This window comes from Diplotaxodon limnothrissa, linkage group LG5 (genome assembly GCF_057381915.1).
Source record: "Diplotaxodon limnothrissa isolate DT_005_m linkage group LG5, D_limnothrissa_male_GT1.1, whole genome shotgun sequence".
NCBI classification, from domain to species: Eukaryota; Metazoa; Chordata; class Actinopteri; order Cichliformes; family Cichlidae; genus Diplotaxodon; species Diplotaxodon limnothrissa.
The window spans coordinates 29,801,339-29,824,813 of record NC_140600.1 but is presented as its reverse complement, the minus strand read 5'-3'; the positions used below and the strand labels follow the sequence as shown (position 1 = coordinate 29,824,813).

Here is a 23,475-nt window from a genome sequence, read left to right as displayed (position 1 = left end):
TTTAGACTTGTCTCCTCACACGCAATGTTAAGATCTTGTCTGTGAAGTTAAAGGTTTTGAACTCAATACATCTGCATGTTCATTCATAGCAACCTGGACTAACATTAAGTGTGAAGTTTTAAAAAGCACATTTATATAAATTATAATTCAAAGGAATGTCTTACAGAATGTCTGACTGCACTGCAAAGTATTCAGTGTATGATTACAGCATTACTGAACCATTGTTTTGTCATATATAGACATGGAGACACAGTGGTGTGGTATAATGAAGGAAAAATCCAGTGTTTCAACGCAGAATTTATGCACTTACATTTAACCAATACTCAAATCTTCTATTGCCCAACTGTGAATGTGTGTACTTTATACACCCACCATCCACCCCACCCATCTCCAGCTCCATTTCATCAAAAAAAGATAAAAAGAAAAGATAAAATAACGAGTGCTCTTGAATATAAACTATTAATCAATTATGTGTGCACCTAAAAATAAATGGTAAAGCAATTTATTTTTTAATTCATCTTAATAAGTCAAGTTTGAACAACAGAGTTCAGAGGAATGTTCAGGATTATAGCACAACTATAGATGGCAGTAATTTGACAAGAAATATGTTGATATTTGTAAATGTAACTTTGATACAATATGGGATTTTAAATGTTCAAAATTAGGTTTGATACATACGGTTTCATTATTAAAAGGAAGGAAAAAACATAAACACATTTGTCTAGATAATTGTTTTATTGTTTGTTTAAAAATGTGTTTGAGGTAAACTGTTAATACGTACAAATAGTTTATTCCCCAACACCTCTGCTTGAAATACTAATGAAAATGTAGATGCTATAGTGCACCTGTAACAATAATGGACTCAAACATATTTACACACAGTAACTATAACTATAACAGAATCAGCACAGGGAATCTTTTTTTTTTTTTTTTAGCTTTTAAGCCACCTAGGATGAGTAAGTAAAGGGTCAGTGATAATCAATAATGAAGATTGCGTAGTATGGTTGAAAGTTAAAGAAAAAAAGACTTTAAGATGGGGTCATAGTCTTTTGAACAAAGTCAAACTTTAAGTCCCAAATGTCAACATGTGACTATAAATTTGTGATGTGTCTCTTTGAAGTCAGAAGTTCCTGACACACACAGCTACAAGGGATTGAATAGGCTCTGAATAAAAGTTTATTGTGTATCATAAAAAGCGTGTTTAGCTGGAGAATAATGGAAGAAGGTAACGGGCTGGTGATGCTAAAAGTCAGCGCACTCCAGGTGAAGCTGGAAACAAAGAGAGGTTCCAAGTCTTCTCAGAAGACACACTCGGATCAGCCTTCTAGCGAAACAGATCCCTAAAAAGGCAAAAGTTAACATCTGATACATCCTGCATCTCACAAACAGCAATTTAAGTCCAGCAACGAAGCTCAACATCCGGGAAACGCAACCCGATCTGCAAAAGACGTGGAATGTCTTATTTCTTTTCTTCCGCCCTTCAAACCCGGTAATGATGGAGGAGTAAAAAGCGACATGATTGGTGGATGCAGCCAGCAGAGGAGAAATGTAAACCCCTTCGTTTTGTTGCATCGGGGGGGTTGAAAACTGAACGCTCCCCTCTTGTTTTTTTCATTCCTTCAATGACAGCAGCAGGAGGCAGCCGGTCGGTGCGGTGGGAAGCTTCTCCCGGTACGAGAAGGATTTCCCGGCAAATCTGCGGTAAGGACAACAACACAACACCACCACCACCTAAAAAAAAGCAAGAGGCAGTGGGCATGAGGCTGACATCTATGCGAATCAGCAGGAAGGGTGGAAAATACACACAATACACAATGGTGTTGCCTGGGGCTGCCGCGATAGCTCTCAGACAAACCCGGGAGAGAGTGGCTCGTTTTTGCTTGCTTGACAGCTGCGGGGCCAATGGAAATATGCATGGAGCCAGCTGCGCTAGGCTGCAGCCAATGGAAAAATGTGAAACGCTGAGCTGCTACTGGATCAAAGTGGTAAGGTTAGGCTGGCTGCAGCAGCCACACCGCCGCCGCTGCTGCTAAACTTCCACCAAATAAAATGCTGTTTGTGTTTTGGCTGCTGCAGTGGCCATTTTAGGTAAGAAGCGCCCTTTGACTTAGGATGCGGCTTGTCTTTGTGAACGTGCGTGCGCGTGGCTGTGTCTAGACTGGCAGTGCAGAACTCCAGCATCCAGACTGAATGAACTCCGCGGAGCTGGTAGCTTTATGTGGATTAAATAGATATTGCGTGGAGTTCCTCTATTCTCCCTCCCTCTTCCCTTCTCTCCTCCCTCCTCTCCTCCTCTCTTCCCTTACCCTCCCCTACCCTCCTCTCCCCTCCCCTCCTCATCTCTCCCCTCCCCTCCCCTCCTCATCTCTCTCTCCCTCTCTCTCTCTCCCCTCCCTCCTCTGCCTGCTAATTTTTTATGCATTTTTCTAAACTGTCATGGCGATTTTGTGTCCTTGGAAATAAAAAGCGCCAGTGTTTTTCGGGCTAACCGGGGGGATGTCTCGCCGGTGAGAGCGTGTGTCCGGTGTCCGGAGCAGGTGAGCAGCCCGCTGGGGAGGTTTTTTCGGTGGAGAGATGTCCCCGAGAAGGAGTTTTAGAGGCTCTCCACACGTGTAAGGAGAGGGCTGTTATAATGTATTTACAACAGCGATGCAGTGACATTACAGAGCTAGCGGAGAAAGCTAGCGCGGTAGCTACGGGGGCTAACATGAAATGGGACACAGTGTATCCTTTTCTCTGTCGGTGTGTCCGGTGTGTGTTTTGTGCTTTTCGCCCCAAGTCGGCTTTTTACTCGCCGGGAACTTATTTTTTTTCCTCCTAGCTAGCCCTCCCAACTTGTGGCAATCCAGTGCCTTGCAACATTCATGCTAGCTGTGCGCTAGCCTATGCGTCTGCTAGCATTCATTATAGCCAAAACCTCAAAGAGCTTTGATAAAAGCTAGTTTGTTAGCCTCATAGCCCCTTATGAAACATTTGTAGCTATAACAGCCAGGTGTGTATTCGGGGACATAATGAGTCATGCAAGCACACTGAGTCATTAAGTGAAAGTGTTGTCCCTAAATCCCTACATTTTCACCTGGCCAGGTGCACAGACAAAGGGTACTAAACGATAATCCCTATTACAATGACTTGGAGATTAATAGTGTTGCAAAGAATGTTTATGTGTAGGATAAGTGGAAACTCTTAAATTGTTTTTACCCAATCTGTTCTGACTCGACTGTCCAGTCTGGAAGACTAAGGTTGTGAATGTGGCTTGTGGTGTAGAGTGCTTTGAGTGGTCAGTAAGACTAGAAAAGACTTCTATAAATGCAAGTCCAGCATATGTACAGGATGTTTTCCCTTACCAGTTGGTATGGTGTAAGGCTGGAAGTAGTCCTTTGTATTTGACATAAATAACTGCTCCTATCTGTTGCTAGGAATGCATTTAGTTTAATTCAGTCAGTTTGTGAGAGCTGAAAAGTTGCATTGTCAATTCTCAGGATTTTCTTTGGTGGTTTGCAGTATGACTCACTTTGGTCACCAGGAGGCATGGTGACCCAGTATTTGCATGTTGGCCTTGTTTTGGTGTGCTACAGCCAAAAGATAAAGGATGCATGTCTTTTGACTGTGGGAGGAAAAAGACATGTAGGCTATTTGAAAACTCTGTCCTGAATGCGCCTGTCTGCCTACTTGTACACCTATCCTGGACAAGTAGACAGGCTTTTTAATTTTGACTTGCAGAACTGCTGCGTTTCTTTAACTCCATCATTGAGAAAGCAGAGGGAATGAAAAAAAACTTTTCTTTTCTCTTTTCCCCTTTTCTCAGTTGTTGAGACAGCTGACAGTTCAAGCAGTGCACATTTGTGTACACTGTAGTACACAAAGCTCAACTTAATTACATAAATTTATATAAATAGTTAAGAATCTTCTGTGCTATTATTCTCATACCGATGCCGGATGTTGACTCCATGGGAATTTTTACAGCAGCTGACATCAGTTGGCACCGAGGTCAGAATAACTGAAAGTTGAATAGTAGTATTGAACATCTTTCCTTCCTGTTAGATCACACCATTACCTTGCTAATGGTTATTTTTAGATTTATTTATTTGTGACCAAAAATTGACAGTCTTTAAACAGATATTGCTTTGTCATAGAAAAAAAATATTAACTTAAAAAAATGTTAGTTGAGGTAACAGGCAGACAGTTCTCACAAGGAAAGCTCTAAAAGAGCCACCTGTTGTAGAGAACTGCATGCTCAGTGTTTGAACATATTCTGCAAGAGCTTTTTCTCCATCTAAACCAAATAAAAGTGCGTTCGTCTACTTCATTGATCAGAAAAACCTGAACCATTGTATTATTTAATAATAAATCCAGATACGTACTGATAATCTGTGAGTCATTCCCTCTCCACTTTATTAGGCACACCTACACAGTTTAATGTAATACTGTGCCACACATTCTGTATTCTGAAGATTTTAATGCTCATTTTTTTTTTGTTCACATTCAGAGTGGTGTCAGTTCAACTATAAATCAACTGTTTAGTAGTGATTTTACATTGGATTGCGTTCCAACATATTGTTTTTAATCTGTTTGACAAATGACACAAACACAGCTCAGCTCAGTGTAACAAGACTAAGAGGTTTCCTGCCAAATAAAGCTCCAGAAATTGACATTTTCTTGAAATAATATCTCTGTGACGGTATCAGTTAAAACTTTTGCCTTTATAACATGTAAATAAAAGAGAGATTGCAATGATTTGTAAATTATTTAATATGTGTTTGTGTGAAAATAAACCAAAGGCAGATGATCAAATACTGAAACTGTAAATTCTTATTTGTAATAAATTTGATGCAAATAAGACATTTAATAAAATGTTCGAACAGGGAAAACTATAGATTTGGGGAGGGCATTTAAAAACAATCTATTTTACATATTGTCAGAAAATTCTGAGAAATCTCTGTACACAGGGTCTAATACAGAAAACCAGTATTGAATGCTTGTGATCTACTGGCCCTTGGGCAGCGCAGCATTAAAAACGGAAACTAGTGCATGTGCTTAGGAACATCTCTGAGAACCACAGGATTTTTGCTCAATGTACAAATGCAAGTTTCAACTGTAACATGCAGGAAAACGTATACATAAACAAGATCCAGGACCCCTGTCACCATCTTTGGGTTCAGTTGGGATGGACTTAAGTAAAGTGGAAACTGGCCTGCTCTCTAACCAGTTAAAATTGCTAATCCTTTTTTGGAAATCATGGAAACGGAATCCTTCATTAGCTTGGACCTGTAGTTAAAGGGAAGAAGGAAAAAAAACAAAACAGGCGTGCCACAGCAGACTGTCAGCAGCCCAGAGGTGTATGGGTTTTTTTTTTTTCTTTTCTTCATTTTTGCATTAACTGGCTTGACAAAAACTATTGCTCTTCTCTGTTAAGCCAGGCTTTCTGCTTCAGGATCTCGGCACGTTCACATTAAAAAGGGGCATTTCACGCTCTTCCGCAAACAAATGATCCCTATGAGTGTCGCCTGCTCCAATCAGATGTGATCAGTTGATGATGATAAAATGGTGAATCTAAAAAGTCTAAATCTGTTAACGATAAAGAACACAGTGAACATAACAATAGAATGCGAAACTGTTACAGTTAACAGTACAATTACATTAAGGCTGCTGAAAATCATTAACCTTGAAATATAACATTCAGTACACTCTTTGTTTATTTCTAACATAAAAGCTGTACTTTAGATATCTGAAACTGTAAACAGGATTCATTTAAAGTTTCATAATTATTATTAATATGCTGACTATTAGCTGATTAAAGTAAAATTAATTTTATTGATACAATATGCATTCTTACTGTGTGGTCTTTGTTTTGTAGCTCCAATTCTAGCAATATAAAAGTGGCTTGGCAGCAGGTTAGAATCAAATATAAAAATATGTATACATTTTCCATATCACCAAATACATGCACATTCCAAATGACAATATGATAAACAGTTTGAGCTGCTCTAACTTTACAGCTTGGCTTTTTTGTGATTTTTAGTAAGTTACAGCTTAAAAAGCTTGGAAAGAAAAGCATCTGGACTTCTTTAGACTACGCAGACTACAATGACCTGGATGACTGAGAATCTTCACAGACATGCAGCTTAAGAACTTCCACATATAAAATGTATTTGCCCTGCAAACAAGCTGAATTGCACTTAAAACATGCTATACATAAAAGAATTAGTAAAAATGTGGTGCATCTAGTCAATTATTAAACCGAAACGCTGGATATAACCTGCGCCGGTTATTTGTTCAGCATCATTTACCATGGTGATATAGCAAAGTTAAACAAGAGTCTCCTTTGTGACACACAAAACTCAGACTTTAAGTTTGTTATTGCTATCCATTAATCTTGCTTCATAGTACGCTCCTCAGATCTGGCTCACAGTAAAAACAGTTAGATTTTTATGAAATGAAAAATATGAAAGTGATGGCACAAACTGTTTATCTGCTGAAATCCTGTATCAATCAAGAATGAAATACTCACTTTTAAAACTATATCATTTTCCAAAGGGAATATGGTTAACAGAGGTGATGTAACACAGCAGCAAAAAACATTCGCTTCTAACTTTTCTGAAGTGTTGCTGACCTCAAATTTGGATGCATTTTCAAAAATGCTTCTTAGAACATTTGATATGATGTCTTTGTGTTGTTATCTATTAAATATCGGGTTTAAATAATTTATAAATCATTGTATTATGTTTTTATTTATATTTATTTAAACTTCATTTATTTTAAAAGTACACATTTATTTATTAAAACAGTACTCTTTAACCTGTTTAACTTTTATTTACACAGTATCAAGTTCTGTGAAATGGTGATTATAAAGAGCTTTGGTACTGGAATAAACTTAGAGTTGGTGCAGATACAGTCATTGGTTACTTCATTAGGCACAAACTCCACCTTGGAACTAATATTGATCTCACCAACACAACTCTTTGTCTAACATATAATTTAATACAATTTATGCAGTTTCTTAATAATTATATTTTGGTAGCAGGTTTTGTGTTCAAGCTCAGCCTGAACAGTAAACAACTAATTATAATATTATAATAAAGGTGGTTTGACTTATAAAGGAAAAAAAAACATACAATTTCAAATGCCCTTCTGTCATACTGTATAGATGTCTGTCGATGTTAGTCAAACTCCAGCTGTAGAAAGCAACTTTCTTCCCTTTCTTTGTATGAAGAGTTACGTTAATGCCAACCCTGGCCTTGGGTATTCATCCTGTGTGCTGTTAAACCATAGATCGTATGAAAGATGGAAATCGCTTTTTAAACCCAGAAGCAAAGACGCGTGTCTAAAACTCCATTCCTCGATGGCCGGTGTCCTGAAACTTTTACATGTGTCCCTACTGCAACACATCTGAATAAAATTCAGCCATTTGATTCATGTTAAAGCAGCTCATAAGTTAATGACCATTGGTGCAATACAAGTACTTTTAGAAGTATATTTTTCCCAACACATTTACTTACATTTATTTAAATTTACTTGAGTAGGTAGGGTAAGGGGTTGCCACCTCAGCATGCAGTCAAGTTCTGTAGAGTTCTACTTATGACCTACTAGTTTTATTCAGGCGTGTTTAGGGATGGGTTTTTTAAAAGCCGAGAAATGCGCTGTATTTGATAGCTTGCTGCGAGACCTCACACCAAGCGCATCTACTGTGGGTGTGGTGCCTGTTATCAGACCCGGAGTTAGCAACATCCCCCAAAAACACGAAGAGGAGAGTCCTGGCCCCTAGCCCTGCCAGTGTAGCAGAAATAATGACGGATGATGATGGCAGCAGCAGCCGTTCTTCTCTGTGTCAGTAGCTTAATGTTGTTCGTGTGTAATTTACGTTGAGGAGGCTAACCACGTTATTACATTAATGCATGTAAGGTGAACTAGCAAACATCATCATAGCTACATGCGGCTGTCTTCTTGTTTGATGGCAGATACTCCCTTCACCCTGGCCAAAAAGGCTAAAATGACCAAAGAAAAAGAGGGAAACGGCTAAACATGAGAGGTTTTTGGATAAAGTTTGTGTTTTTTCCATTGTTTAAGCACTGCTTCCAGCCAAGAGTGATACCATATATGCCCCATAGCTGCAGAAAAGGCTAACATTGTTATCTTTTTACAAAAAACCAGCTGAACATGAGAGGTTTTTGGACCAATTTTGTGTTCTCCATTCTTTAAGCACCGGTTTGAGCACCGGCACAGTTTCAAAAGTACCGATTTGGCACCGGTATCGGATAAAACCTAAACGATACCCATCCCTAGGCGTGTTGCAGTAGGGACATAACGTTACAAGCTAACGTCACGCCAGCTACCATTAGAAACTAGGGTCCTAAAACTTTTAAACTACTTCCCCTCTGATCAACAGTTTGATTACATTCTTACATCACAAGAGTTTATTTGCTAAGTTCGAGTCTCCCCACTTTAGATCTACTTCAAAAATTTTTTTCTGTAACAGAAAAATCAATCAATAGCAGCGAACTGGAGGTTAGAGCAGCGCTTAGTGATGAAAATACAGATATTCTCAACCATTTACCAACATATCAGTGTGTCAACATCAAAATGTAATAAAAATCAGGAAAATACCTGAGCAGTGACTGTGGCCCACTTGATCCAGTGATTACAGTTCCAGGCAAAGTCCAGTGACTTGGGTTTGTTACCCATCTTTCCACAAAATACTGATAAGCATTCAAACTTTTGTAGGCCTTCATATCTTGTCAAATATAATGTGTGTTATTGTTGATAACATAATGATATAAATCTTGTGGTGTGAAGTCAGGAATAATGCCAGGATTACATTCCACAATAGGGCTTAAATATAAGAGAAAGAGAGAACTTTAAGAAATTAAGATAGCCACTACAGTGACCATCAAAACGATGAAAAAATATTGCCATGAACAGTTTATTTTGCGACACCACGAAACAAACAATAGCATAAAATGAAACAATAGATATTTTTATATCGTCATCCGATATATATCATTATATCGAACAGCCCTATTCCACAACATCAGTAAACTCAGTCGGGGGTATAAGTAGAGCTGGGCGATATAACGATATGTATTGCGAAATAACTTTTTCTCGATAGAAAAATTAAACTATTGCAATAGACCTCACCGCTCTTGTCCTCTTTAAAAAAAAAAAAAAAAAAAAAAAAAGAAGAGGAAGAACAGCCAATCCAAATTAAGTAGTGCAGAGCCGAACCAATCACAGCTGCAGCGTCACGTCACGTGACTTGTTACGTACAGCACAAGTGCCAAGCCACACATGTGTATTTGTTTTGGGAAGCAGCCAGCCGCCGTGCCGCCCGGGTAACGGAGGAAATGAGTGTGCCGACTAGAGAAAAATCAACCGAGAGCGTGAGCGAAGGTTACCGAAGAAAAAACCGATGATGGTTTCAATGCCGGAGAGATTGTCGAACGGAAGAGCCATAGAAGTTCCGTAGTGTGAAGGTATTTCGGCTATTTCAAGTCTGACAAAAAGAGTAGCGCGCACTATAAATTGTGCCGAAAGCAAGTCTGGAAATACAATAAACCGGTGCATGCTCAATCTCTGACTGGTAGCGCTAATTCGTCATTCGGCTTTTGTCAGACTAAAGTAACTGTTAAAACTGTTTGAAAAGCTAAGCTATACAACAAGGAGAGATTGAGAATTTCCTTTTAGTTCTCAGTTTATTTGATATTGACAAAAGTTAGTCAATTTTGTCTGTTCTTCTGTAAAACAAACTAAGATTTATTTTTAGAATTAATATTTTGTTTCGAAGTGGAATTGACAATTTAGTCTGTTTCGTTTGTTCTATTTTGAAACTTAAACGCTTTAGCGGCTGCCTTTTGTGTAGTTTGCAATATTTGCCTTTATTTATCTGAAAAAGTCTCATGTTTCTTTAGTACATCTACCCTGTTGAACTTATTATGGGAAATAAATATTTAAATCAAAACAAGCTGCTGATTATTTCACATTTTACTTGTGAGCAACGGCACATTTAAATCTTACAAATATAGTTATTTGGCTTATATCGTGATAGATATCGTTATTGCCTGAAATGAAAAAAACATATCGTGATATGAAAAAATCTTATATCGCCCAGCTCTAGGTATAAGTTAACATCTTCGTCCCTCCCTCATCAAGTTTCTCCACATAACGATTTAGAAGCTTGTGATGAAACATTGATAGAGGTCTATTGGAAATTGGCTTTCTGTCCTGAACACTGTGAGCAAGTTCATGGTCTCAGTCACTCACTTTGGGTCCTGTTGAATTTTAAAAAGTTCAACAGTATTATAAATCTGTGTTTCAGAAAGGAGGATTATCTGGGGTATGTTCATTGGCTAAAAACTTGTGATTGACAAGTGGTTTGACATTTGGAAGCGCCGCCGTCTTCTCACATCTAGTTTTATAAACCGCTGACATGGACATGGTAAAAATGCTCATCGCTCATTGTTTTCTTTAGTCAAAATGGGTGGTGTCAAAGTAACGAAGTCCATCTTTCTACTGTTTTTGCTTTAAAATATACATATAATGTAATTACTTTTGTACTTAAACATCAAGTGTAACAAACAACTTCTTCCTTACAACTGAAATTGTAGTTCATAGAAAGAAAATTTGGAAGGTCACCTTAATGTCCGGATATGTAAACCTTATACAATGCAAGATTCATGTGAAACCTACAATCTCTCTTACTATAAATGATCTTGTTTAATAAACATATACTTTTAAATGCTGGTTTAACAAAAATGTAACCAATATTGAGTATTTTGTACGTATGTATGTACATGCTCTGTTTAGGAGATTCATTGTCAATTCTCTATACTTAAAAATAACTTTAGTCACCATTAAAGTTATTTAATCTGAGAAAATAATCTTTCAAACAGTACATTTTGCGATATTGTCATGAACACATTTGTCATTAAACTTAAAACAAACAAAAAAACAAAACATACACTGACCTCTTTCTTGACAGGAACATCGTGGCTGCCACACATATAGTTTTCATTATTTTTCTACAGTTCACAATGTGCAGCTGAATTTCAAGCAACTTGTAAACTTTTTACTTCTTTGCTGAAGATGATCACATGAAAGTAATCCAGTTGTGCTGGAACAAAGGCATTGGAAACTTTTATTGTGACATTTGAAACTCTTTTTTTTTTTTTTTTCCCCAGCTGGCAGTCCTATGTCCATGTTACTCTACAGATTGCGTTATCTGTGATCCACTGTTTTGCCCAGTGGTTTTGCTGCATGCTGCATTTGCACATTGTTGTTATGGTGGAATCGTATACCAGTAATCCATGCAAAAAGGCTTTTAGTGTGTTATTACTTAGTGTTTATTTGTAACTTTTCCACATGAAAAATGTTAATGTGTAATATGAATTTTGGGTGCAAGGTCTACCATGGAATTTAGTAAGAGAGGAAAGCATCAGTGAAAAAAATGACTCTTAATCTTTGGAGGAAATCAGCTTTTCAGAAGAACCTTTGGTTGATCATTTGCATGTACTATGTTGGCACCTAAAAGGAAAAATGCAAGGATGTCAAGTAATTTAAAACCTTTCGATTGTAATACACATTACATGGTTCTGTGTGTTATATCTAATCTTAAAGAAGTGTTCCACACCATTGAGGCATATGGTGCCGTCAGATATCTTTGTTGCACTCTGAGATGTTTACAGTAAACCTGTATTGATGGTTTACTACTCAGTTGAACCATTTAAATTAAACCAACCATAAAATTGATCAGCTGTCCATGTAACGTGTATAACATGTTCCTTATTAAACTCTTATTAAAGAGTTTTAAAGCTTGTGATTATAAATATTATGTTATTATAGTTATGAAGAAATGACAGGATAAATTAAATTTCTTCATTATGTTCAGCTTTCTCCTGGTGTGCTTATTTATTGTTGTTTAAGGGGCAGTTTATGTGCTAGTGTTTCAGTTTATCACTTCTGTGGATGGAGACAGAAGAAATTAGATTTAAACTGATCAACTGATTGTACGATATGCATCTCAGTTAGTGTGAGTCAGCACCTCAGAGGAAATGCAACACTGTCTTCTCTCGATTATCCCACTTTGCATTTTGCATTTGGGTGAGAAGGCAGCTATGCATTCACATGAGAGTTTGGTGTAGCATTAAAATTATGGTGATGGTAATCCTTGTGAAATCTGTTCAGCTGTTAAAGCATCCATATGAGAAATTCCAATGTATTGGTAGTGGAAGTTGGATTTTGATTTATTTAGGTCATTATGTCTCATCATAACTGGATTAACAAAAGCATATATTTAGATTGTCAAGTATATTATGATTTTTCTCCTAACGATTAAAAAAAAAAGTTTGTTAAACTAGCATCAGTTAGCATCAGTTTTTATGTCGACATATGTGAGCTGATATGAAAACTTTTATTAAAAGACAATGTAGAAAAAGATCATTCAGGAATTTCAGAGTACACATCACAGGGTATAAACAGGGATAAATAAAACCAATAAAAATAGAGGAATAGACATTGATTATATGCCTGTAATACAATACTCAAGTCTTCAGTGTAAAATGCTGTAAGTTAGTGAGCGGCTGTATGGTCATGTCGTTCACTGGGTGGAGAAGGTAGGCGGGATTCACTTGTGACCTTAAATATAGCACACAATGGTGCGCTCTGATGTGTGGCTCATGTCAATGCCACAACACTATAGCAGATTAGGTAGGCTGGATACTTGGCACAAGGAAAGATGAAAACTGTGTCATCAGCAGCAGGGTTTAAGATTTAGAGGTGATAAGTAATTAACCGAGAAAGATGAATCTAAACAGGGCTCCCTCTGACACCATTGTCCGCTGCTTTGTTTGTTCCCTCGTGGAAGCGTCGAACAGCTGAAGCAGGGATGGAGTGAGGAGGAGCTGTGTTCCATTTTTAAGGCGCGCTCCGCTCTTTGTGCAAGCTAGCACACACACACACACACGTTTGGGAAAACGGGGCTGAAATTTGGTTCTGATTTAGCACAGCCGGCTGCTCCTCTTCATCCCTCTAGCGAGTTGTCTCCTGATGATTCTCAGACTCAGCAACAGTATGGCTCTTCTGCTCTTTTGTGCAAGGGCAAGTGACTGAGTGACGGGAATAAGGTCACTGAAGAAAGAATGGGTCTCTCCACTGAGATGGCCTGGTAGGATTTCTGTCTGTTGCTTTAGAATAAGTCTGCCCTAACACCCACTTTTTAAGGTTGTAAAATGAAAATCCTAGAGCCGTTTCCTTATAGAGATAATTTCACAGGTAAAACAGTTACTGGAAAAAGGGTAGTTACTAGGGCTGAACGATTATGGAAAATAATCTAATTGCGATTTTTTTTTTTGCCCCAATATTGCGATTGCGATGCGATATGCGATTATTTTTTAAGGTCTTTGTCTTCTGTATTATTAAACAAAGACAAGCAATACATCATATAGTATGGCCAATACTATATTACATTAATTTTAAACTGTTCTTTCCTGGAAGACAGACCTCTGTTATGATGACATGAGGTGATGCATGAATTGATGACTGACATTTTTATTTAACTTCTTCAATCACAACAGTATATTTGAACATACACAATAGTTTATTTTTAGCTTACAAACATCTGAGCATAAAGTGCTGACAAGGAACCCTGGTGTAAACATTAAAATGAAAGTCAGTACAGTGTGCAGATTGCAGAAATATACATAAACAAAATCAGTGGCTTTACCACACTCAGTTTTTCGACATCTGTGAACTACTAGACAGTCATTCAATTAAAAAATAATATTAAATAAATAAAACTAATAAATAAAAAATACACACATCTTACTGATCTCTGCAGTCAGTAACATTACACATAAAGTGCAAACATAATAGCAATTGTATAAACACACACACAAACACGCCTTTAAAATTTAAAGGCGTGAAATTGGACGGTCTAGCCTTCTGAATCAGAAGGCTAGTTCTGATTAGCGTCACCGCTGTCTCGGTGGAGTTTAATAAACTCGGCCGTCTGCTTCTTGCTATCTAAAATATAACCAGACACTGGCGTAAATTCTCGACTGTCTCATACTTCTGTTTAATAAGTTTTCTGTTTGACGTTTAGTCAGCTGTGTGAAAACCAAGGAGGAACCCACCCGGGGGATTAATAAAGTTTTATTTTATCTAATCTAATAACTTTAATCTCAGCCAAACCGATTTACTCACGAACAAACAAAACACTGAAAAAAGCCCAACAATAACATTTTTAGGTTGTCTAAGTGACTTATATATTACGTTTAACCCGAGCAGCGAAACTCCGCGGTGATCTGAAAATGATGTGCCGGGAGTTGTGCCGTTCTCGGCCGCATCAGTAACCCTCGAGCTCCCGGCTAGCTGTCGAGCTGGTGGGTAGCAGACGCCTCTGAAAACGTCGAAGCACTTTTGCAAATATGGGATATCTTGATAAACCGAGCAGATATTTGATGTTTACACAACTACTTTCTCGCCTGAAAATATGTTAAAAGTTTATTTTGTGACCCAGAAAGATTAGTATGAGTAATTTTAAAACTTAGTAGCGGCCGCCATTGTTGGAAACTGGAGTTTGGCTGGGCCGCGCTATGAATTCTGGGATATGGTAGTAATTTGGACAGCCTTCGGCGCGTCGCTGTGACGTAATCGGTCTACAAATGCGGCCTCAGGAGGATGCAGCCCATGAATTTGGACATGTCCAGAGTATAATCGCAGCCTTTGCGGTTAGAAAATTGCACTTGATCATGTCGCGATATTATCGCAAATGCAATATATCGTTCAGCCCTAGTAGTTACTGAGTGGGAGGAGGAAAAAAAATCTATTGTCTTTTATTGATTAATTTCTCAGTTAATATTTGGCTACAATTTCTAAAAGCAAATGGAGACGTTTTTATAGTGGCCTGAAATGTAAACTTTTTTTTTGTCATATTTGGTTAAAAATGACTTAAAATAAAGTCATTACATTAGAGTTTGGACAAAATTTTTCATATATATAATTTTTAATGTATAATTTATGTATTTTAATATTTGCATTTTCATAGAGAACACAGGCACACACACATCCGGTTGTTCAGTCTGACGTCAATAGCCGTGTCTGGACCTAAACTCCGCTACAGGTCCATATTTTTTATTAGTATTAGTATTAGTTCCTCCTACGCCGAGCGGCGCATCGGTCCATATACAGTGGGGCAAAAAAGTATTTAGTCAGCCACCGATTGTGCAAGTTCCCCCACTTAAAATGATGACAGAGGTCAGTAATTTGCACCAGAGGTACACTTCAACTGTGAGAGACAGAATGTGGAAAAAAAAAAATCCATGAATTCACATGGTAGGATTTGTAAAGAATTTATTCGTAAATTAGGGTGGAAAATAAGTATTTGGTCACCTCAAACAAGGAAAATCTCTGGCTCTCACAGACCTGTAACTAGGGCTGGGCCATATTATACCGTTCACGGTAATACCGGTATAATGTTAGGCAACGATAGGAAAATGAAATATCGCGATAGAATATGAGTAAAACGCGCATGCGCAGTGCCTTTGTTTTCATACGCACATGGCCGATTGTTGAGTGAAACAGATGAACCAGAATTGGTTTGTAAAAATGGTGCAACTTCAGTGATGTGGAACTGGTTTGGTGTTTGTCCGTCAGATACACGACAAAGCACATTTTTTGCAGAACATGCAAGCGGCCGTTGTTATTGTCGTATTTGTGGGACTAAGATGCTCTTAAATCTGGGAGTAATCTGGGTCCTAAACTCCGTATCTTCAGGTCAAACGAACACTGCAGCATCACTGAGAGTTAAAAACTGTCTCAATTCTTTCATCTTTAATAAAACGATCAGCATTGCTGCTTAACCAGGTGAAACTATGAAGTTTAACTTCCAGGCATCCATGAAAATAAAATTTATTACATTTAACGGAGTTAGAAGTTAGCAGGAAGCTAGCGGAAGTTAGCTCGCTAGTTTCGCTAGTTACCTAAGCATGATATTGCATGTTCTGACTGAGAGATTTCTGAAAAAATTCAAACGTACAGCTCTGCTATCACTTCCAACATAAATGAAGACAGGAAACTAAACAGCAGTGACGTTTGTAGGGTTACTGAAGTTGGGCTAGCTGGTATATAATGATGTGCTACCTGATCGCTAGCGACACAGCTATGTTAGCATAACATAAACAGTGAAGCTGGAGGACGAACACTAACACTTTTCCACTTATAAAAGTTAACGTTAAAGTTCCTGATAATTAGAGACAAATGCAATCACATGGCAGGATGCTGTAAACGGACCAAACTTCAGTCAGGAGAACAACTGAGATAATCCTTCCACAATACAAGGTTAGTCATTAATATATTGCAAAAACATGGGAATAGAGCAGCTGCCAGAGAATTCAACATTAATGAATCAATGGTACAGAAGTGGAGGAAGCAAGAAGAATGAGTTTAATAAAGTTTGATTTATCTGACTGCTTTGTTTCGCTTAATGTGTCTTATAATCCCGTGCACCTTATGGTCTGAAAAATACGTACTGCACACTGCAGTTTAATGTTGCAAAGCACCTCTTTTTAACTTCAGTGGATATTATACATGGTTATGCTCAGGATATGTCAGCCCATTTCTACTGGAAATGCCTTTTGGTTAAACTTTAAGCAAGGAATTTGCATTTGCACTGTTACATTTTTATAAAGGTTTTAATGTACATAAAAACCAGCTTCTTGTTTAAGTGAAAATAAATGGAAGGTTGTCTTTTTGCGCTAGTAATGTTGTGGAGTTGTATTTTGTCTCGCATCAATTATATCGTCAGTTATATCGTTATCGCAAATTTTCAAATATATATCGTGATAAATATTTTTGGCCATATCGCCCTGCTCTACCTGTAACGTCTTCTGTAAGAAGCTTTTCTGTCCCCCACTCGTTACCTGTATGAATGGCACCTGTTTGAACTCATCATCTGTATAAAAGACACCTGTCCACAGCCTCAAACAGTCAGACTCCGCCATGGCCAAGACCAAAGAGCTTTCGAAGGACACCAGGAAAAGTATTGTAGACCTGCACCAGACTGGGAAGAGTGAATCTACAATAGGCAAGCAGCTTGGTGTGAAAAAATCAACTGTGGGAGCAATCATCAGAAAATGGAAGACATACAAGACCACTGATAATCTCCCTCGATCTGGGGCTCCACGCAAGATCTCATCCCGTGGGGTCAAACTGATCATGAGAACGGTGAGCAAAGATCCCAGAACCACACGGGGGGACCTGGTGAATGACCTGCAGAGAGCTGGGACCAAAGTAACAAAGGTCACCATCAGTAACACACTACAACGGCAGGGAATCAAATCCCGCAGTGCCAGACGTGTTCCGCTGCTGAAGCCAGTGCATGTCCAGGCCCGTCTGAAGTTTGCCAGAGAGCACATGGATGATTGTTACACCCCGGCCTAGGCAACCGGGGTGCAACGCAGAAAAATAAAAATAAGGAAAACACACGAGAAAAAACTAATACGAGCTTCCACAAAAATAATCCCCAAAACGAGATTTAAAGCAAGATACCACATTTATTTACATCACCAAACACAAGACGTCAAACTATTTACAACGGGGGGGAAGATCGCGACCATGACATACTGAAACACAAGGCTTAAATACATAGCAGGAGCAATTAGGGAATGGACCACAGGAGGGAAACACAGCTGGGGCAAATTAGAACTGACGAGACAGGGAAAATGTAAACTGAACACACTAAGATAACAACAGACCTTCAAAGTAAAACAGGAAACACATGACAGTCACGCAAAAACAAAACACTGACACACCGAAACGTAACAATTCCCCCTACCCAAAAATCAAACATGTAACCCCAAGTGAAATGTTTGATCAAAACCGGATGAAGGCTGGTGGAGGCTGGAGCGGTCCCACGGACCCTCCAGCAGACGACGAAGGCTGGAGCGGTCCCCCGGACCCTCCAGCGAAGGCAGACGAAGGCTGGAGCGGTGCCCCGGACCCTCCAGCAAAGGCGGATGAAGGCTGGAGCGGTGCCTCGGACCCTCCAGCGAAGGCGGACGAAGGCTGAAGCGGTCCCTCCAACGGACCCTCCAGCGAAGACGGACGAAGGCTGATGAAGGCTGGAGTGGTCCCACCGACCCTCCAGCAGACGACGAAGGCTGGAGCGGTCCCACGGACCCTCCAGCGAAGGCGGAGGAAGGCTGGAGCGGTCCCACCGACCCTCCAGCGAAGGCGGATGAAGGCTGGAGCGGTCCCACGGACCCTCCAGCGACGACAAAGGCTGGGGCGGTCCCACGGACCCTCCAGCAGACGACGAAGGCTGGAGCGGTCCCTCGGACCCTCCAGCGAAGGCGGATGAAGGCCGGATCGGCCCTCAGACCCTCCAGCGAAGACAGACGGCTGAAGCGGTCCCTCCCTCGGACCCACCAGCGAAGACAAACGAAGGCCGGAGCGGTCCCTCGGATCCTCCAGCGAAGGCGGATGAAGGCCGGACCGGCCCTCGGACCCTCCAGCGATTGGACGAGCCCCCATATGTTACACCCCGGCCTAGGCAACCGGGGTGCAACGCAGAAAAATAAAAATAAGGAAAACACACGAGAAAAAACTAATACGAGCTTCCACAAAAATAATCCCCAAAACGAGATTTAAAGCAAGATACCACATTTATTTACATCACCAAACACAAGACGTCAAACTATTTACAACGGGGGGGAAGATCGCGACCATGACATACTGAAACACAAGGCTTAAATACATAGCAGGAGCAATTAGGGAATGGACCACAGGAGGGAAACACAGCTGGGGCAAATTAGAACTGACGAGACAGGGAAAATGTAAACTGAACACACTAAGATAACAACAGACCTTCAAAGTAAAACAGGAAACACATGACAGTCACGCAAAAACAAAACACTGACACACCGAAACGTAACAATGATACAGCAGAGGATTGGGAGAATGTCATGTGGTCAGATGAAACCAAAGTAGAACTTTTTGGTATAAACTCAACTCGTCGTGTTTGGAGGAAGAAGAATACTGAGTTGCATCCCAAGAACACCATACCTACTGTGAAGCATGGGGGTGGGAACATCATGCTATGGGGCTGTTTTTCTGCCAAGGGGACAGGACGACTGATCCGTGTTAAGGACAGAATGAATGGGGCCATGTATCGTGAGATTTTGAGCCAAAACCTCCTTCCATCAGTGAGAACTTTGAAGATGAAACGAGGCTGGGTCTTCCAACATGACAATGATCCAAAACACACCGCCCGGGCAACAAAGGAGTGGCTCCGTAAGAAGCATTTGAAAGTCCTGGAGTGGCCTAGCCAGTCTCCAGACCTCAACCCCATAGAAAATCTGTGGCGGGAGTTGAAAGTCCGTGTTGCTCGGCGACAGCCCCAAAACATCACTGCTCTCGAGAAGATCTGCATGGAGGAATGGGCCAAAATACCAGCTACTGTGTGTGCAAACCTGGTAAAGACCTATAGTAAACGTTTGACCTCTGTTATTGCCAACAAAGGTTATGTTACAAAGTATTGAGTTGTATTTTTGTTATTGACCAAATACTTGTTTTCCACCCTGATTTACGAATAAATTCTTTACAAATCCTACCATGTGGATTCATGGATTTTTTTTTTTTTCACATTCTGTCTCTCACAGTTGAAGTGTACCTCTGGTGCAAATTACTGACCTCTGTCATCATTTTAGGTGGGGGAACTTGCACAATCGGTGGCTGACTAAATACTTTTTTGCCCCACTGTATCAAACGATCACTATGGCATTACTGAGAGTTGAAAAACTGTCTAAAGTCTTTCATCTTTAATAAAATGATCAGCGTTCTGCTCTACCAGGTGTAACAATTGAGTTTAACATCCAGTCATCCATGAAAACGGAATTTATGACATTTAACTGAGTTAGAAGTTAGCAGGGAGTTAGCTCGCTAGCTTCTATCTAAATACAATATAGCATGTCCTGACTGCAGGGTTTTGGAAACAAATTAAAACGTACAGCTCTGCTATCACTTCCAGCATAAATGAAGACAGAAAACTAAACAGCAGTGACGTTTGTAGGGTTACTGAAGTTGGGCTAGCTGGTATATAATGATGTGCTACGTGACCGCTAGCGACACAGCTATGTTAGCATAATATAAACAAGCTAACTTTTTTCCCACTCGATAAAAGTTAACGTGAGTGTTCTCGGTGGTCAGGAACAAATGTAATCGCATGGCAGGATGCTGTAAAAGGACCAAACTTCAGCCAGGAGAACAACTGAGATAATTCATCCACAATACGAGGTTAGTCATTCATATACTGCTGCATGGGATGGGCTGTAGTTACATCCTAAGGTTTTAAAAACTGAGCTTAAATAAATGATTAGCGGTAATAAAAGCCGAGGGAGGTCAACAGTGATCACTGACTGTTTTAGGAGCTTTTTGAGATCAAATAGAAGAAAATACATAATGCTCCTGCTCGTTAATTGAACGTGTCTGTGATCCCTGCAACCCTTATGTCTTCTATTAAATGTGAGTCTATTGTCTTACTGGTCTTCCAACTTGACTTTCAATGTTTTGATCAAAAATACAGTGTGACACATTTAAAGGCTGTAACAATTATGTCATTGTGTCTATTATGTGGATAATTAACGTATAAATAAATTATGTCCTTATATAATGCACACTTGATACAGATCATAACATTTGAAAGTTTAAAAGCAAAGCCCTACCAGTATGCACAAACTATAACATACTTCCTAAGTTGTTACTGCCAGCTGTAAAAAGGAAAAAACTGTTGATACACAAGCCTGGACTATTAAATTCCTAGGGTGTTTCAACTTGTCCTGATTTTATATTTTTAGTCAACAGACCATATATAGTGAGTGGCATATTATGACGATATTGTAACAATACAGCTCTGTCTGAGTCGAGACATTTTTGCATGCAAGTGTTTTCTGTGTTTTTTACATTTCAAATGCAGTCTTTGTTGTTCACATACCCTGTGGTGCACGCATGTGCGCTTGTTTGTGTTTGCATATGAGTTCTGTCACATAAGGCTGCAAAATAAGTGAGCAGTAGAGGGTTGTTTGATATTTGGAAACGGCATGCTCTTGCATCAATATTCATGGGTGACAGGTGTGCAGGGATAAAGGAATGTAACACAGAAGTTTTAAAAAAGGAAAAGCCTCCACAGGATGTCTTTTTGACTTCCATTTAGACTTGTTTCATTTTTATTTCTTTTTTTGGGCAGCCTTTCAACTATAACAAGAAATTTACACCTTCTTTACATTGCTGTTTCCCATTTTCATGCACTTTTCTGTCATCTATGATTATCTAAGTATGCACATACATTCATTTGTTAGTTATTTGTAATGTTGAGGAAGTTGTTTCTGTTCTGTCACATGCACTAAGATCTGGATATGTACAATGGCTGCGTAGCTTAACTTTAAATGTATTGAATCTGTCAGAAGGTAAAACGTTTTTGTTAAATTGGATGTCGTGCCAGTGCATCTATCATGACATCATCTTTGTCTTTTTACTGAAGTTGTGATTTTTACTCCATGGAGTGACAGTGTTATAAAACTGACTCTCATCCAAATTAAGTGTTACTGGAGCTGTTTAGCTCACTAAAGGATTTGCTATCTTGAAATGGTTGAAACGTCATCAATGATTCAGTATTTGCATTTTCTCCACATATAAGCACACTGACAATTCTTGTTCATACTTGTTCATAATCCTTATTTTCAAATGCTTTGGAAAAAGCAATGACATTAAACTACATGTGGTTTTTAAAATAATACTTTAGTTAATAAAAAAATAGTTTGCTTTATGCTATTTGACTTAAATATGGTTATAGCAGGCCCAATGCTGCAACCTTCTGGAGTCTAATTTCCCTTCATAAAATCTGGGACTACATTGCCCAGCAGACACATTTGCATAAGGTTCATATCAGCACTTAAAGGTGTTAGATGCACATTAATTTACCATTGTGATAGTTGAAGGTATTTGTCCATTGGTGAGACAAATGGGTATACATTCTACATCCCCCCCTTTTTAAGTCATAATCATTAGCACTAATATCATGGAACTAGGATGACCTGGGGACCTCTGGTAAGTTGTAATAATTGCAGAGGTCATTTGTGGTCATTTGTCTTTTGCAACTCTGCCATGTCTGCAGTTTACAAAGTAAAAATTCTACAGCAAATTACCCACCACACCCCACAAAAAACAGATCTCAGAATAAGTCCTGTGTAAATCAGTATTTCAATGGCCTTTATTGCCTTTTAAATTGTTTTTCTTTTTAACCTTTTTTCTTTCTTTTCTCCTAAAGAGTTGTGGAGACTGTGTAGGCAATTATAAAATTAGGAGCGTTACACAGCACTGGGCACAGAAGGAGCACGTTGAAATCTATCAGGAATTCCAACATTTGTTAGGGAACAATTTGAAATGTTTCAGCAGGATCCACAGTTATTATGTGTCAGCCTAAATATGTCAGTAAATTTGAGGAAAAAATGAAAGGAAAAAAAGAAAACTAGTCAGTGATAAATCTAAAAAACACAACAGCTTACACACTGAGTGGCTTCAGCTTTTGTGTATTAAATTTAAGAAAAACCCTGACTTTGCATCAAGTCGAGATTAAACTAGATTTAGGCCAACACACTTGCAGTTTTATCAGTATAATGCAGTACTTGTATTTACAGAAAGTACAAAAATTTTTCGCACCAAAAATAACTGAGTCCCATGTGGCAGAGACGTGTGCTGTCGACACACTTAAGTCATATCTATACTATGGTCTGTGTGCAGGAGATAATGTAATCTCACCTGGATCATCGAGCTGCTAAAGTGGAGGAAAATTAAACTCTTGACATTGGTCTTTTAAGTTAACTGCTAATATACAATGAATTTGAGTGCTAGTTTATATTTTTATTATTTTACCTAAACTGCTTATATATGCAAATATTGTCATTTATAGCAATGAGAGAGGAAGTCATGAGGTATGCTGTATTTTCCTGTTTTCATACTGCTTCACTTTCCCTCTGTGTTCACTCAGTCCATGCCCCCTTGTGACCCGTCTTCCCACGTGACAGACATAACGCATCACACAAGCCCTACATTTCAGGTTTCACTGTCTGCTTACTCCAGTGTTAGTGTCTCAGGCAAGTGCTTTGGGGCACTCTAAGGATTATTGGGATGCTTGAGTCACATTTATTGATGTGTTTCTTCTGTATTTCAGTCCATCAGCATTATTGGTAATGTGACAGCTGTACAGCTGTCAAAAAAGTAATTGGTTGTCATTTTTCAAGCAAAAATGCTTATAATAAATGAGAAACCTTGAGGTTTCAGGCCTCTTTGTCAAACATATCCAGATATTTGGATCCTTGGATGTCCAGTCTTTCAATGTGCGATGGGCATTTAAAAACACCATAGCATTCTTTATTAATAGCTACATGTAGCATATCTGTAAGGGGCATCCAAAACTAATATTTCTTTTACTTT

The 23,475-nt window shown here is 39.0% G+C and overlaps 1 protein-coding gene across 1 annotated transcript in view; it reads left to right on the top strand.

Annotated features, from left to right (window-relative positions):
* The first annotated feature begins 2,427 nt into the window (after nucleotides 1–2,427).
* Nucleotides 2,428–23,475, top strand: part of chd6 (chromodomain helicase DNA binding protein 6) — a 95,068-nt gene continuing 74,020 nt past the window's right edge. The window contains exon 1 of the mRNA XM_085353387.1: nucleotides 2,428–2,537. The gene's annotated coding sequence lies outside the window, so the exon portion shown is untranslated. The remainder of the gene's footprint in view (nucleotides 2,538–23,475) is intronic.